This window comes from Phalacrocorax aristotelis, chromosome 13 (genome assembly GCF_949628215.1).
Source record: "Phalacrocorax aristotelis chromosome 13, bGulAri2.1, whole genome shotgun sequence".
Lineage (NCBI taxonomy): Eukaryota > Metazoa > Chordata > Aves > Suliformes > Phalacrocoracidae > Phalacrocorax > Phalacrocorax aristotelis.
In genome coordinates, this window is record NC_134288.1 from 10,504,631 (window position 1) to 10,519,547 (window position 14,917).

Sequence of the window (14,917 nt, forward strand, 5' to 3'; positions counted from 1 at the left end):
CCATGGAAAGGAGAGTTTGGGAAAGTCCAGTGCAGAGCACTGGAATGCCTGAGCCATTGAAAGGAAACCTGCATCACTGTAAAAGAGAGGGTGAGTACCTGCACCTGAAAATGGGACGGTTTGGGCAGAGGAGCACAAGGTGCGGGGGCTTCCTTGGGAGCGTCACAGGTAGAAGATCATGCCTGACCAACCAGATAGCCTTCTACAATGGTGTGACTGGCTGGGTCGATGAAGGGAGAGCAGTGGATGTTGTCTGTCTTGACTTCAGTGAGGCATTCAACACTGTCTCCCATAGCCTCCTCACAGGCAAGCTAGGGAAGTGTGGGTTGGCTGAGTGGACAGTGATGTGGATTGAGAGCTGGCTCAACAACAGAACTCAGAGGGTTGTGATCAGTGGAGCAGAGTCTGGATGGAGGCCCGTAGCTAGTGGTGTTCCCCAGGGGTCTGTGCTGGGTCCAGTCCTGTTCAACATATTAATCAGTGACCTGGATGATGGGATAGAGTGTAACCTCAGCAAGTTCGCTGATGACACCCAGCTGGGAGGAGTGGCTGATACACCAGAAGGCTGTGCTGCCATCCAGCGAGACCTGGACAGGCTGGAGAGCTGGGCCGAGGGGAACGTGATGAAATTCAACAAGAGCAAGTGCAAGGTCCTGCCCCTGGGGAGGAACAACCCCCCACACCAGCACAGGCTGGGGGTGACCTGCTGGAAAGCGGCTCTGCTGAGAAGGACCTGGGAGTGCTGGTGGGCAGCAAGCTGACCATGAGCCAGCACCGTGACCTTGTGTCCAAGAAGGCCAAGAGTATCCTGGGCTGCGTTAAAAGGAGTGTGGCCAGCAGGGCGAGGGAGGTTATCCTCCCCCTCTACTCTGCCCTGGTGAGACCATATTTGGAGTACTGTGTCCAGTTTTAGGCCCCCGCAGTTAAGAAGGACGTGGAACTGCTTGAGCAAGTCCAGCGGATAGTTACTAAGATGATCAGGGGACTGGGGCATCTCCCTTATGAGGAAAGGCTGAGAGACCTGGGCTTGTTCAGCCCGGAGAAGAGAAGACTGAGGGGGGATTTCATCAATACCTATAAATATCTAAAGGGTGGTGTCAGGATGATGGGACTAGGCTCTTTTCAATAGTGCCCAGTGACAGGACAAGGGGCAATGGGCTCAAGTTGGAACAGAGGAAGCTCCACCTCAATATGAGAAAAAACTTCCCTCTCTGGCGGGTGCCAGAGCAGGGGCACAGGCTGCCCAGGGAGGCTGTGGGGTCCCTTCCCTGGAGACATTTAAAACTTGTCTGGATGGGTTCCTGTGTCCCTGCTGAAGCAGGGGGTTGGACAGATGATCTCCAGAGGTCCCTTCTAACAACTACCATTCTGTGATTCTGTAGGGGGAAGCTGGATTGCTCTATCCCACAAAGTGGGAATGAGCAGATAAACAGCAGAATCAAAAAGCAACTGATTGCAAAAAGCTAGAAGGAATAATTTTTCTGTGCTGAAGCTGTGTCCCAGCCCTCAGCCTAAACAGTGGCAAGCTGGTGCAGCCTCGCCTCGAGTGCTGGGTGCAGTTTTGGGTGCCACAGTACATTAAGGATATAAAGCTACTAGAGAGCATCCAGAGGAGGGCCACAAAATTGGTGGAGTTTAGAGGAGAAGCTGTATGAGAAGTGGCTAAAGTCACTTGGTTTGTTCAGCCTGGAGAAGAGGAGGCTGAGGGCAGACCTCATTGCAGTCTGCAGCGTCCTCCCAAGGGGAGGAGGAGGGGCAGGTGCCGATCTCTTCTCTCTGGTGACCAACGACAGGACCCGAGGGAATGGCAGGGAGATGTGCCAGGGGAGGGTTAGGTTGGATATTAGGAAAAGGTTCTTCCCCCAGAGGGTGGTGGAGTGCTGGAACAGGCTCCCCAGGGAGGCATCACGGCACCAAGCCTGATGATATTCAGGAAGCACTTGGACAATGTCCTCAAAGACATGGTGTGAATTTTGGGGTTGTCCTGTGCAGGGACAGGAGTTGGACTCGATGATCCTTGCTGGTCCCTTCCAACTCAGGACATTCTGTGGTTCTATGAAGAGTTTTTAAGGAATTTGACATTTATGCTCGTGAGAGGGGTTGCACAACTGCTCCAGTGACTGGGAGCCTGCGCTCATCCCTGGCTGAGCAGGCAGCATCCAGAGCCAAGCGCTGGCCCAGGGCTCCCCTGCCCATGGCCGCCTCCTTGTGTCCCTGTGAATGCGAGCAGCATCGGCTGGCCCTGCGTGGGTGCTGGGGTGCTTTCAGCATCTCTTCTTGGGTGCAGGCTCCGTGCAAGGCCAGTGCTGGGGAGCTCTTGCACGTAGGTGGTGTTTTGGATGGGGAGAGGTACCGGGTGCCCCTGGAGCATCAGTGCCAGAGCTAGGCTGGGAAAGGGGACTTGGCAGCTGTTGAAGGAATCGGGGCTGGAGCAAGAAGAGGGTGTGGGTGCATGATTAATTGTGATGACTCTGTTGGCAAATGGGATCCATCATCGTTCATTTCTTTAAAACATGAGTCAAAGGCAGCAGTCAGGAAAGGCTATCAGAACCATGCGGGGAGGTCACAAGCCAGTGGGGCCATGCCAGGGTGGTAGGAGGGACAGCCAGGGCAAGCTGTGGTGCCTGGGCAGTGTTTCTACATCGGCACTGGGGTCACCCACTCCAGGACACGCTGGATGGGGGAGGGGGAAATCAGACTTTCACCCACCAGTGGGAAACAGCAGCGTTCTCCAGGGAGCGGCAAGGAGTGCCAGGAAACTTGAGCAACTGAAGAAACCACTCTGACTCTTGAGCTAAAAAAACCCTGTTTTCCTCTAATTGTAAGTGCTGGTTTGTTTGTTAACAGGAACTGGCTCAGCACCGTCCTTCTGGGGCATACAAGAGCTGGCAGTCCATGTGGGGATGTGCAGGTGGCAGGCTGGGTACAGCACCCCGAGAAAAAGTATAGATGATGAAGGTGCTGCACAAATGTGATTTAAAACTGAGGGTCAATATGCATGGGCGCTGGGGGCTGAGCACCCCGGACACCACCTGGAAAAGCAGCAAACTCCCAAATGAGGGTTGGACTAGATGACCTCTAAAGGTCCCTGCCAGGCCATACCACTCTACGATTCTATGAAACCTGCAGCCGAAGGGGGATGTGTCGCTGCTGTGCCGCTGCAGCCCCTGCGCGGCCCCGGCGGGGACGCGGGAACAGCGGCGGGCGGGAGGAACTTTCATCGCTCCCTGGTGGTCTAGTGGTTAGGATTCGGCGCTCTCACCGCCGCGGCCCGGGTTCGATTCCCGGTCAGGGAAGGCTTACTTTTACCTCGCTTTTCGCGCCCGCCCTCCCCCCCGCTTTACCACGCACCCCCCAAACCCGCTCCGCACACGCAGAATGCGCTGCGGGCGCATGCCCGCGCCCCGCGGGCGTGTGTGTGCGCGCGGGGGGGGCCCTGCCTGGCGGCGCTGCGCAGGCGCGGTGCGCTGGCCCCTCCCGCGCCCGCCGTCGGCGTTCGCCGGGTCCCGCTCGGTGTCTGGCGGCGGCGGCTGAGGGAGCCCCGCCGCGACCCGCGGCCGCTCCGCGCCGGGAGGAGCCGCCCGCAGCGTGGGTGCCGCCCCCGCCCGGGGCTGCCCAGCCCCCGCCCTCGGGGCGCAGGTGAGGCGCGGCGGCGGGGCCGGGCCGCGGTGGGCCCGGCCGGCGGGCGGAGGCCAAGATGGAGCTGGTGCTGCCGGGCCGGGGCGAGGGGCCGTGAGGGGAGCGGGGCGGTCTGGGGTGAGGGGGAGGCGGCGGAGGGGGGGGCTCCGGGGCAGGGCGCGGTGTCTCCGCCTGCTTCTGCCCCTGCCCGGGGGGCACCGGCTGGCGGGGGACCGGGGGCGGCCCTGCGGGGCTTCCCCACCCGCGCCCCGCATCTCGGGAACCTCCTGCCCCGGGTGGGGGGTTCTGTGGAAATCCCTGCTGCCCCCTGACACCCACATGCGCGTTCACGCGTGGGGGTTTAGGGGCCTGCGTCCTCTGCCTCTGAGCTGTACAGATTGGGGGGGGGGGGGGAAAAACCCCAAAACCCGAAAAAAAACCCAACAAAAGGCCTGGAAAGGTGAATTCTAAATGAAAGTCATTTGTGTCGTGCGTGAGGCGTGACTCACAGTGACTAGTTTTTTTTTTTTTTCACTGGAGGGATCTGGGATGATTTTTGGTTCCCCTTTCCATACGTTGTTCTGCTTAATTTTTAAAAACGTAATTTATAACTGCTCGGATTATGATATGCTTAATGAACGATGTATTGGCAATGGGAAGTAAATCCAGCCTTTATGATGAGAAACTTGCAAAGGCAGCATAATTTTATTTATTTGTGCAGTGCCTTCTGGCTCTTGGGTTAATGATTCTGGTCAGGTAATTCCGGCGATATGGAATGCACCTGGGCAAAACAGTGACAGCTCGTTTGCTGATAACGCCTCGCACTTGCTTTTATGCTTTTTCAATATCTTGCTGTTATAGTGACACAAAGCTGTTGACTTTATTACTGGAGTATATTGCACTGATGGAGCCGCTTCTCCCTCGGAGAGCACGGTGAAGGCCATTCGTATGACACAGAAAGGAAAGCCAAACGGTTTTATCTTTTTCGGATTTGTTTTTATTGTGGTATTAATTTTTGTGTGCTGTGAGACAATGCTGTAGAGCCCTGTATGCTTAATATTCTCTCTTCTGCGGTAAAGCTTAAAAAAATGGCATAAATTTGGAATATCATCTTAAACCAGTATGAAATAGTGTAATTCTCCTAGCTGATGTCTGCCTAACGATCTCATGCTAGGGTATCTTAAGCAAATGGAAGTGTTCTGTGTGTGCTTAAATACCAAATTAGTTTGCTGCTATTGAAGCACAAACTTGCAGGCCGAACTCACCCAGTGGCTGACCGGTGGTGTTTCACCCATTTCATTGGGGAAATTAAGCTATCGAAAGTATGCAAATCTGAAAGGATTTCTTTTTGAAATGCGTCAGGATTGTACCTATTTAAATTCTTGAATAGTAGCAGCCACCTTTAAGTGGAATTTATTCTTTAGACCAGGATTTCAGTAGAGGCTTTTTTGAGTTCTAAGGCATCTGTTGGTTTCAGGCTGCTTGAGATCAGTGTTGGCATTTTGTTTGCTTTTGATAGAAGATGATAGAGTCCTAATCTGACTAAGAGATCCTGAGAAATAGATGCCAAATTAATTTGCATTAATGAATTAGCTCTGATAATTCAAGTACACTGTGCTCTGGGAGGGAGAAAAGAGGGGAAGCAAAAGCTGGAGTTGAAGAGAAATTGACTTTAATATATAGAGTGTAGGATGAAAAGAAGTTTATTTTTATTGAGCATCTTCCTGTGGTTTCCTCACATTGCTCTAAGGACTTTGAGAAACTTGTCGTGATGCTGGCCATGCAGAATCTGCTTTGTGGGTGTCCCTGAGTTTGGAAATGAGATTTTCAGTCAAATAGCTTTTTACAAGCGTAAATAAATGCTGCTTTCCCTCCCTCCTGCATTTTTTCTTAGTGATTGTCCACAGTATTTAAATGAAAAGCGAGATGCTGCAGCGTGGTCATTTTCCTTCTAAATTTTTCATGTCTTGTATTGATAAATTGCAGGCTGTAAGTTCAAAGTGCTGGTGAAACCAAAGTAGAGATTTCCCAGCTTCACAGGGTGGCTGTGTGCTATATTTAACCACCTTTTATCAGCGAGCATCTGAAAAAAGTAACTTTTTTAGTATCTTTTGTCTCGTAGCATAGACCTTATATCCATGTTGATTATTCCCAAGAAGTATAAACACCCTTTCAGTCTTCCTAAATGCCAAGCAACCCGCTGCCTGGTCCGTTGGAGGTTAGCGTTGCCATGGTCTACAGCTGAAGTGGAGTAACTTGATGTGGTTTGTGGCTGAGGTGGTGCAGTCACCAACCTGACTTCAGTTATGAAGTTACCCAAGATGGTTGGAGCCTGCCAGAGACTTGTTTGGCAGCAGAAGATCAGAGCAGGCGTCGAAATACAGCTCTGATGTGGACAGGCTTTTCTTACCATGCTGTACGAAGGTGCCCATCAAGTCAGCAGTGTTCCTTGGATCTTCATACTTGGGAAAGAGTTGAGTGGTACCAGAATGTGATTTAGCAACCTGGCAGTATGAATGTTGATTTGAGACTTCGGGCCTTGTTTGTGGCTTTTGCTGTGAGGGAGATGGTAGTTGTCAGCTATGATGTTCTTAATCATCGTATTTCTTCTCTTTGTGAGCTCCAAGAAGGCATTTTGTCTGTGTTTAAGCATTTTGATAGTGAATACTAATGGAAGCCGAACTGGATTACTTCAGAAATCATGTTTTCAGTTAAATGTAAAAAGTTGCTGATATGACTCTCTGATTTTATGAATTCAAATGCCAAAATATCCTCTCTGGGGAGGTGGGCACAATTTAAGAATAGGAGATGGTTCTGCAAATCTTACCTGTCTGTTAAATGACTTGACTTATAATGACAGTACTGCAGCTGGCCTGTGATAATTGCCATATTTCCCCTTTTTGATCAGTTTGCCAGTGTTTCCTCTTTTAAAGTATGATGTTAATAACCAGATAAAAATATTTTTTCTGTATGTTTAGGAAGGGAAGGGGTTGGCAGAACTTTTCTGCAAAGCTTATACATAGACTGAGTGCCAGTGTCCTCCCCAGAGCATGCCAAATGGCACCTGCCAGTATTTTCACTGCTGTCCCGTCAAACACACAAGCGTGGGGATTAATTTAAGGTAATTTTAATACACTAATTGATTTCCTTCAGTTTGGTCTGGAGCCATGCGAGTCCTCTTCGTTTGGCTTTGCTGCTTGCAGTCTAGCTTCGGGCTTTGCCGCAGCTGTGCTCGTGGCCTCTCTTCTCCTCCAGGTTTACCTGGAGCACTAGAGAGGGATTGCCTCTGCCTAGGAAGATGTGGCTCTTCTGGCGCTCTCCACTAGTCTGAGGAAAAGATATTTTAAAGTAGTGGGTGTATGCAGTTTGGCAAGTTGCTTGGTTTCCGCGAGGTGACCCCCAACTTGTAAGCAGATGGCACGGAGGGCTGCAGTGGGCCAGTCCACGGTCTCAGGAAATGGTTGTGTGGCCACCTGTGCCGTAAGACAGATGGGTCATGGCAAAATACAGGAGGAGGGATGAGGAACGTGGCTAGTGCTGAGGACCAAAGCAAAGTGTTGCACTGGTTTGTTTTTTTTTTTTAACAGAAAAAGTTGTTTTGCTTGTGCTCCAGTCATTGAAGTAATTTGAATTAAGCAATATTGGTTTAGAAGTGTCCTGCCCTGGTCATCAAAGCTCTTCCACACATTCAGACATTTGCAAAAGAAAAGGCTTGTAGGATAAAAAGGAAGTTGAGGAGTGACCTTGGGGCACCTGGTCAGCGTATGCTGTCAGCAGGTTGCAAATGCTTATAATCTCTCGAGCTGTTTGTGAATTCTTATCATTGTTTTAATGTGTTTTTTATCCTTATGGTTTTGTTACTATGTTAACTACTATGTGTTGATGCTGGTTGGTTAACCTGTGACTGCTTTTTATCTTGAAAGACAGGAGTTTGAATAGTGCTGTATCCGCAGATTTTCTTAGAAGTTCACTTAAAGAATTTTCTTAATCCATAAAAACATACGAAGCACAATTATTAGAAAGTACATGTGTTAGCTTTGGAGACAACTTTGTTTCCTATTTCAGGCGGTGTAAGTTGATAAAAAAGAACTGCATTCCAGAATGAAAGTGCCTCAAAAGATTGTTTAAGTATTTTTAATGAAGTAATAGTAGCTACCAAGAAATTTAACTTTTTTTTCTGTGTGCATAGAATAGCTAAATAATAATAATTGGTGTTAGATTGAGTGGTCTCTAGTGCATTGTTGATGTGTAGGTTTTTCTCGGGAGAAGGTGAATAAGATTGCTTTAGCATACGTTCAGATTTCTTATGTCCTGGCAAATTCTCCTAACTGCACTTACCTTGTATCTGCATTGCAATAAAACGTGCCTTTTTAAACTCCTTTTACGCCTTCTTCAGCAACGCTGAAACACTTTCAGTGCCAGCACATTGTAGGGCCAACTGTAAAATTTCAGAACGTTTTTCTTCTGGGTGCAAGTTTTCCATCCTCTTGTGCATGCATTGGTAGAAGAAAATCGAAGGCATGTGGTGTGCAGCAGTACAGTAGCTCCCTTGCAAACGGAACGGGTCTTCTAGGCCTGAGTAAATTTAAATTAGCAGCTGCTACCTCCTCTTTCGTGATCTGCTCAAGGATTTTGTAGTGAGAATAGGGTTTTTTGAGGAAATTTTTTCTTTTTAATATACTTCAGTACCATGATCTAAACCATGTGGGGTGAATGGTTCACCATACAAAGAACCCCAGTGGTATTTAGTTACCTCTTATCAAAGCAGTGGTAAAGAACCAAGGGTTTTTTTTATGACACGATATATAGTTCTGTTTTTAAAATTTAGCACAGCAGCAAAAGATGAGCCATCATGAGTGTGTTGCCTTTAACTGGTATTTTTGTCATGGTGATGGCCTGATGGCTTCTGACAGATGAATGATGCAAGTAAATAGTTCTTTACATCTGATTGCAACAACAGGCAATATCTAATAGCAGTGCGGGGAGGTTAATAGAAGAGCACAAACCAGAGATCCAGCCAGCACCCCACTTTTCCCCCCGCCTGCCTTCTGGGCTTCCTCTTCCCTCCAAGAATATGTATTTATGTATCTGTCAAGAACCGTTTTTTTAACTGCTTGCTCTAGGAACACTGACTTACACCATCCTGCCTTTGCTTTCGTCACATGGGACTTCACAGTCCTTACTTGGTTTCATCTGTGTCTTACTAAAGCTGTGTTAGGTGGCAGTGGTAGGGATTCTGGAACACTTGTGGCTTTTACAGACAATCTGTAGAAAAGGTGGATATATAGGACCTATATGTTGATAATATTTTGCCATGTGGATGGGAAAAGTCCAAAGCTTACTGATGTCATTACAGTAGCCAATTACGCAGTTACAAAAAGTAACTTGCAGTGGTTTTCTGTTTGCTTTTCCCCTTTAAATTTAAATTTTTGGCTGTATTTCAAATGAAAATATTCTTTTCCCTTCCATCTGTCATTACATATTTTATATCTTAACAGGATTTTCTGTTACTGTGATGGTAATATCTTAGCAGTTTTATTTATGCTCAGAAATAGTTTGTAATTTTTGTGTCACAGCTGCAGTGCATGATGTGTAATGTGGATCTTTGCCTAGACTGGGTCAGTGGTTACAGAATTTTCCTTACGAACCTGCTTTTCATGGCATAAGGATTTAGGGACACTTACTCTAAAAACATAATTAGGTTTAAAGCTGCTTGTAGAGAGGAGGGGGACTTGGGAACCCTAACTCCCAGTGTTTTTGTTCGCAGTTACTGGTGTCAGTGTCTGCAGTAATCTAGAAGGTGCCAAGTTCAGGAAATTCATTCTACCAAGACTAGGTTGCACCAAGTGAGATATTTCTGATTTTGGGTTGCATCTATTGTTACTTGATGGTGTACAATTAGGAGATTAAAAAAAAATCTTAAGAAATGTCTTAATTTTTCTTTACTACTTTGTAGTTATGAGGTCAGCATGAAAGCTGGCAGTCCTGCTTCTGATATTTAGAAGTGCGAGAAGGGGGTCAGCGGACAAAATGGGATGTGTTAAAATCTTGTTCAGATACTGGAGCAGTGTGTCTTTGGGAGACGTGTAGTGCTGTGATAACAGAGGGTAGAAGAGGAATAAAATTAATGAGTGTTCATGTGCTTTTACAAAGGGCATACAGAAGCCTTGTGAAATCATCTGGTATCTGGACAGGGAATTGAAACAGTACTTTTTAAGTTCTGCTCTAGTTCAGGTCTTTTGGGGACTGGAGTTATCCTGGTACAGTTCCAGGTCAGAGCGATAACTGCTTTGATCCAAAACAGTTGGACTGATCAGATGCGCCTCAACTGACTTGATCTGTGTAATGTTTCGGGCAGGGAACCCAGCTGCGTTCTGCAAGTTCTGGAAAAGGGTGAGATGGTTTGGCATGGCTGGTAGGACCTTGGCGGGAGCAGGGGTCTGTTTCTTTTCCTTCTTGCCTGCATGGTTTAGCTTCTACTGCTCCTAGATACTCCACTCTTCCCAGCACCCCTTGGCATCTCCTCGTCTGCTACTCCTGGAGGAGGAGGGAAGGGACCACGAAATTGTTCAGTGCATCCACTGAAATATGAGGTGAGCTGTTTATTGGAAGCTATAAGCAGACATATTTCCCGTTCTAAATTGAGTTAAAAGAACTGATTCAGTTACTGTTCAGAGCAGTGAATTGATTTAAGTTCCAGGTTCATTCTGAGTTGCTGTTCTTTGTGAGCTTTAGGAATAAAACTAACTAACAAGCCCTGTCGCACAGGGACACCGCTTCTCCACACATGTAGGATCCTGATGTGTGTCTTAAGGAGTTACCCTGGTCTGTGGTGAAAGAAAAATGGGCAATGAGCCGTGTCTTGTCTTCAGAAAATTTCTTCTGTTATCATTGGGGGTTGGTTTGACAAGTGACTAGTCAGTCAGTCATTCTTCTGAAGGCCCTAACATTGATGTCCTTGCTTTGAGTAGACCATTTTTATCACATGGCAAAAGTTAATGCATATTGAACAGAAATGTTTTGCCTGGACAGTAATTAGTAAAAATATTTATCTTCCTTAATAACTGACTCCCTCTTTCTTTCTTTTTCCTACGAAGTTCCCAATTTCCACACTTGCTCACTTCATTCTTGTTGCACTCTTAAAAATTGCTTTGCCACAGCACTTGCTATTCACAGTTAACTTAAGAAAACCAGGCAAACAGAACTAATAAAAAAGTGTTTGGAAGGTGCATAGTTATTTCCCAAGCATACCTTGGTGTTTCACTGACTGGTTTGGATAACAGGGACAACAATCAACATGGCTTTATTTTTTATTACTGGTCTTGAAATGGAATGTATGTTGGATGAAATATCTTGGGTGATGAAAACCCAGCATCTTCTATAGTTGTCCTACAATGTGCAATTCCTTACCCCAGTTTCCTATATCTTATCTTTAAACCACATTTCTTCCAGTGACTTGTTCTGTTGACATCTTCTGTATAAAACCCAGTTAGTCCCTCTTGCATGTCAAAAATTATCTTTCTATGTTGACTTTCACTCTTTATTCCTTGCTGTTTTGAGGCTGTTTAAATGTGTAGATGTATAAAATATTATTTTAAAATAACCCTAAAAGAGGAAAGGTGCTATTTTGTAACTAATTCTGTTCCTCCAAATGATCCTCAGGAAGATGCTCTCTTGCTTTGGGGAGTATGTGTAAGACCACCACTGGTTTAACATTGCATTGACAGTGTCATGTCGTGCATACAGGCACGCTGAAGAGACATCTCTCATACTGTGGTGTCAGTTAAGATCAGAGGGAGGAATAAAAACATCACAGTCACAAAAAACTATGGGGTTTTCTGGCTTTGTTCTCAGTTATTACTTCAGGTGGAAAAAAGACTAAATGTGGTAATTCTCTGCTTTACACTGAAACTAAAAGCCACGTGCATTGGAAACGGCGGTGATAAAATTATGCATCAGTGTAATAGTGGCATTTTTGTTTTAAGTCCTCTGCAGCGCGATTCCACTCTGAACACTTCGTTAATAAAATCTACATGCGTTTAGATATTCTAGTTCTTATCCCAATTATAATGTTAGAAAACTCAGCTACAATTAAAGTCTACAACATGGTTTTTCCATAAGTACCAGGTTTGCAAACTAACTCTATGGTCTGAACTTCAAGCTGTGTCTTTTCTTGTTAATCACTTGTGAGTTAGTGGGAAAATCAGTAGGACAAATACCATTCTCAGTTGCCTTATTATTTCTAAATCATGGCCTTGCTTTTTTTTTAAAGCAGCCATGAAATACTATTGCCAGACCGAATGGCGGCACTGAGGACATACATCATCATGCAGTTTGCAGATTAAATGCATGCAGAGAGAGAGAATGACGGAAATAAATGTCAGTATGGTTTCTGTAGGAGTAGGACAGAATAAATCTTTTTGTTGGTGAAACTGCACTGTATAGTTAGAAAATACCAAAGAGTTTCTCCTGTACGAAAATGTCACTTTAAATTAAAACCAATTTTAATCCAACCCTGTCATTTGTTTGGGTATTTCTAGCCAAATGAGCTGGTAGAGACAATGTAGAAGGCCTTAGGTCCTGAGCACCTCGCAGTCCAGACTGACGCAAACATATGAATTCTATTCTGGTTCATATATTCTTGGTGTGTTGTAGGAATATAGTTACGTTAGCAGTGGATTCATAGTGACTTTCTTCAGTGATGTGAAAACTGGACTTGATCACTAGGGAAGCAGTGTGTCATCTATCCCAAGGTGCTCTCTGCTCTGTCTTACTGTGTATTTACCTCTGGACATGGGCTCTGTTTTTGTTGACCCGAGATGAAACAAAAATATTTGCCATGAAGGCATGCTCCTCCAGCATCAACCAGCCTTCAAAAGAAAAGGAATTTTATTGTGTTTTCTTGCCAAAACAATAAGTAAAAGTTTGAGTGAGAGAAGCTGTGCCGGTCAGTTCAGATTTCATCATGAAAATCATAAGTCTTAAATTCTTTTATGCTTCTAAATGTCCATGTGCTGGGGAGTTGAATGGGGCAAGTATGGAACTCGTCTCCTTGTGCCTTTTAAACCATTTTCTGTAACGTCTGACAGTGTCCAATGAGGAGGAATCTGTTGTATGAAGAAGACTGGAGAATGTCTTGCATGTCCAAAATATTTATTTTGTTTGTTTGTATCAATTAGTTTAGTAAACCTGTGTTCATGACTTGCCATTTCACTTACATTTTTTTCAGATCTGTTCTACCACTCCATGTTTGTGCAGGGATAGAATCATAGAATGGTTTGGGCTGGAAGGGACCTTTAGGGGACATCTGGTACAACCCCCTTGCAGTGAGCAGGGACATCTTCAACTGGATCAGGCTGCTCAGAGCCCCATCCAGCCTGACTTTGAATATTTCCAGGGATAGGGCCTCCATAACCTCTCTGGGCAACCTGTGCCAGTGTTTCACCACCCTCACTGTAAAAAAAAATTTTTCCTAATATCCAGTCTAAATCTACCCTCCTTTAGTTTAAAACCATCACCCCTTGTCCTGTCACAACAGGCCTTGCTAAAGAGGTTGCCCCGTCTTTCCTACAGACCCCCTTGAAGTACTGGAAGGCTGCAATAAGGTTTCCCCGGAGCCTTGTCTTCCCCAGGCTGAAAAACCCCAACTTTCAGCCTGTCCTCGTAGCAGAGGTGCTCCAGCCCTCAGGTCGTTTTTATGGCCCTTCTGATACTTCTGACTTGCAGAATTGCAGGGTATGCTTTGAGGTCTCGTGACCGCTGGGAGAGTGTTGTCCTTAATTCAGATGAGGTTGGCTGCGGAAAAAGCAGTTTGTGGTTTCTCTGTCAGTTGGCAAGTTGTGTTTGGGGCAGAGGTTTACCTGGGGGCTTGGGGAGCTTGGTCTGCTTGGGTTGGTGCTCCCCCCTCACTGTAGCACAGTGTTTTGGGTTTGAAAGATTTTTATTCTACAGCCTGTGCCTTGTTTGTAGTCAGGGGACCACTTATTCCTGGCCATGTCTGGTTTTGGGGTTTTTTGAGGCTTAACTGGACAGTGCAGTTTGGTGGCAGGCAGGACTCATGTCAGTGCTGCAGCTTGTTCTCAACGCTTCAGTTCATGCAGAGCCTGGTGAACCTAGGGTGGAAGAGATCTTGCGATTTAAAAAATATTATTGGTGTGTTTATAATTTTAATCTGTATTTTCCTGAAAGCAGTGGTTTTGAGGGCATTTTTGAAAGTTGTTGAAAATGTTATTTTCCACCTTAAACATCTTTTACAGCACCGATTGCTTTGTCCTGGTGTAGTTTTCTCAGCTGCAGGACTGCAGGAGAGACTGCCTATTGTGCTTGTGGTGTTTGACTAACAGGGAATGGTGACAAGCGGTGCCTTTGCGCCAAGGACCTGTCACCCGAAGGTGCTGTAACTCTGCTGACCTGGATTCCTGAGCTACTGTCATGGCTTGGAGTGCCTTAATGTGAAGCTATACCAGCAAATCACTTGGTTGCCAGGTCTGCATCAGAAAGCTACGTCAGTGTGTATCTGTTGAATAGGACAGGTTGTTATTAAAACTCAACATTTATCAGCATATGGATGTCCTTACTAGGCACGAGCACTAGCACAGCAGTGGTCACCAGAACAGCTCTTCTTGTCTTTGACTGCTCTGCTGGCTTTTTTGGATGAAGCTTGCGGTGCTGCATGCAGCCTTGCAATTGGGAAAGGGAAATGAGTGGTGGTTTGGTTTTGTTTTTGGGGTTGTTTTGTTTTTTTATAACTTTTTATTAGTATTCAGTCACATCTGAACAGAAGACAAATCTGTTGGGCTGGTTTTGCCTTTGTTTTTTTTACGGCCTAATAAAAAAGTTCTTGAATTTATGTTAGAAACCTGTGTTTTTTCAGTTGGTTTTTTTTGTTTGTTTTTTACAGAAGGAAATTAAAATGTTATTTTCTCTGGCAGTTTCTGTGAGGAAGTGAAATACTGAAACAGTGAAGTCTCCTCCCCACTCTCCAAAAAAACTGGGGCAATGCACTTGAGCAGTCAGGAGAAGAAGGGATTTTTAGATATGCTTAATTTTTAAACTTTGCAAAAGACAAAAATCTTTGGAACTAAAGTCTTCACAACTTAACTGAGCAGATACAAGTGTTGCTTGAATAATTATGCATCTTCTTAGGCTGGCAGGACCTGATCAGGTACGTGAGGTAAAAGTGAATTGGGGAAAAAAGTTTCTTTTCTGCCTGCATTATTAAAGAAATAGGCTTAATTTTTTAGAGTAAAATCTTGTAGATTACTAAAAACTAATTACCCTGTAAAACAGAAAGAAAGGC

General features: G+C 45.7%; 1 protein-coding gene and 1 non-coding gene across 3 annotated transcripts in view; both read left to right on the plus strand.

Moving 5' to 3' along the window:
- Positions 1-3,224: 3,224 nt before the first annotated feature.
- On the plus strand, positions 3,225-3,296 carry TRNAE-CUC (transfer RNA glutamic acid (anticodon CUC)). Its single transcript has one exon. It is a non-coding gene; the product is annotated as a tRNA-Glu (tRNA).
- Positions 3,297-3,479: 183 nt separating this feature from the next.
- DNAJC5 (DnaJ heat shock protein family (Hsp40) member C5) overlaps positions 3,480-14,917 on the plus strand; it is a 28,422-nt gene continuing 16,984 nt past the window's right edge. Inside the window, exon 1 of one of the 2 annotated variants that reach the window (XM_075109102.1) lies at positions 3,480-3,639. The gene's annotated coding sequence lies outside the window, so the exon portion shown is untranslated. Of the gene's footprint in view, positions 3,640-14,763; positions 14,783-14,917 lie in introns of those variants that run through there. The other variant, XM_075109104.1, reaches the window with a different exon arrangement.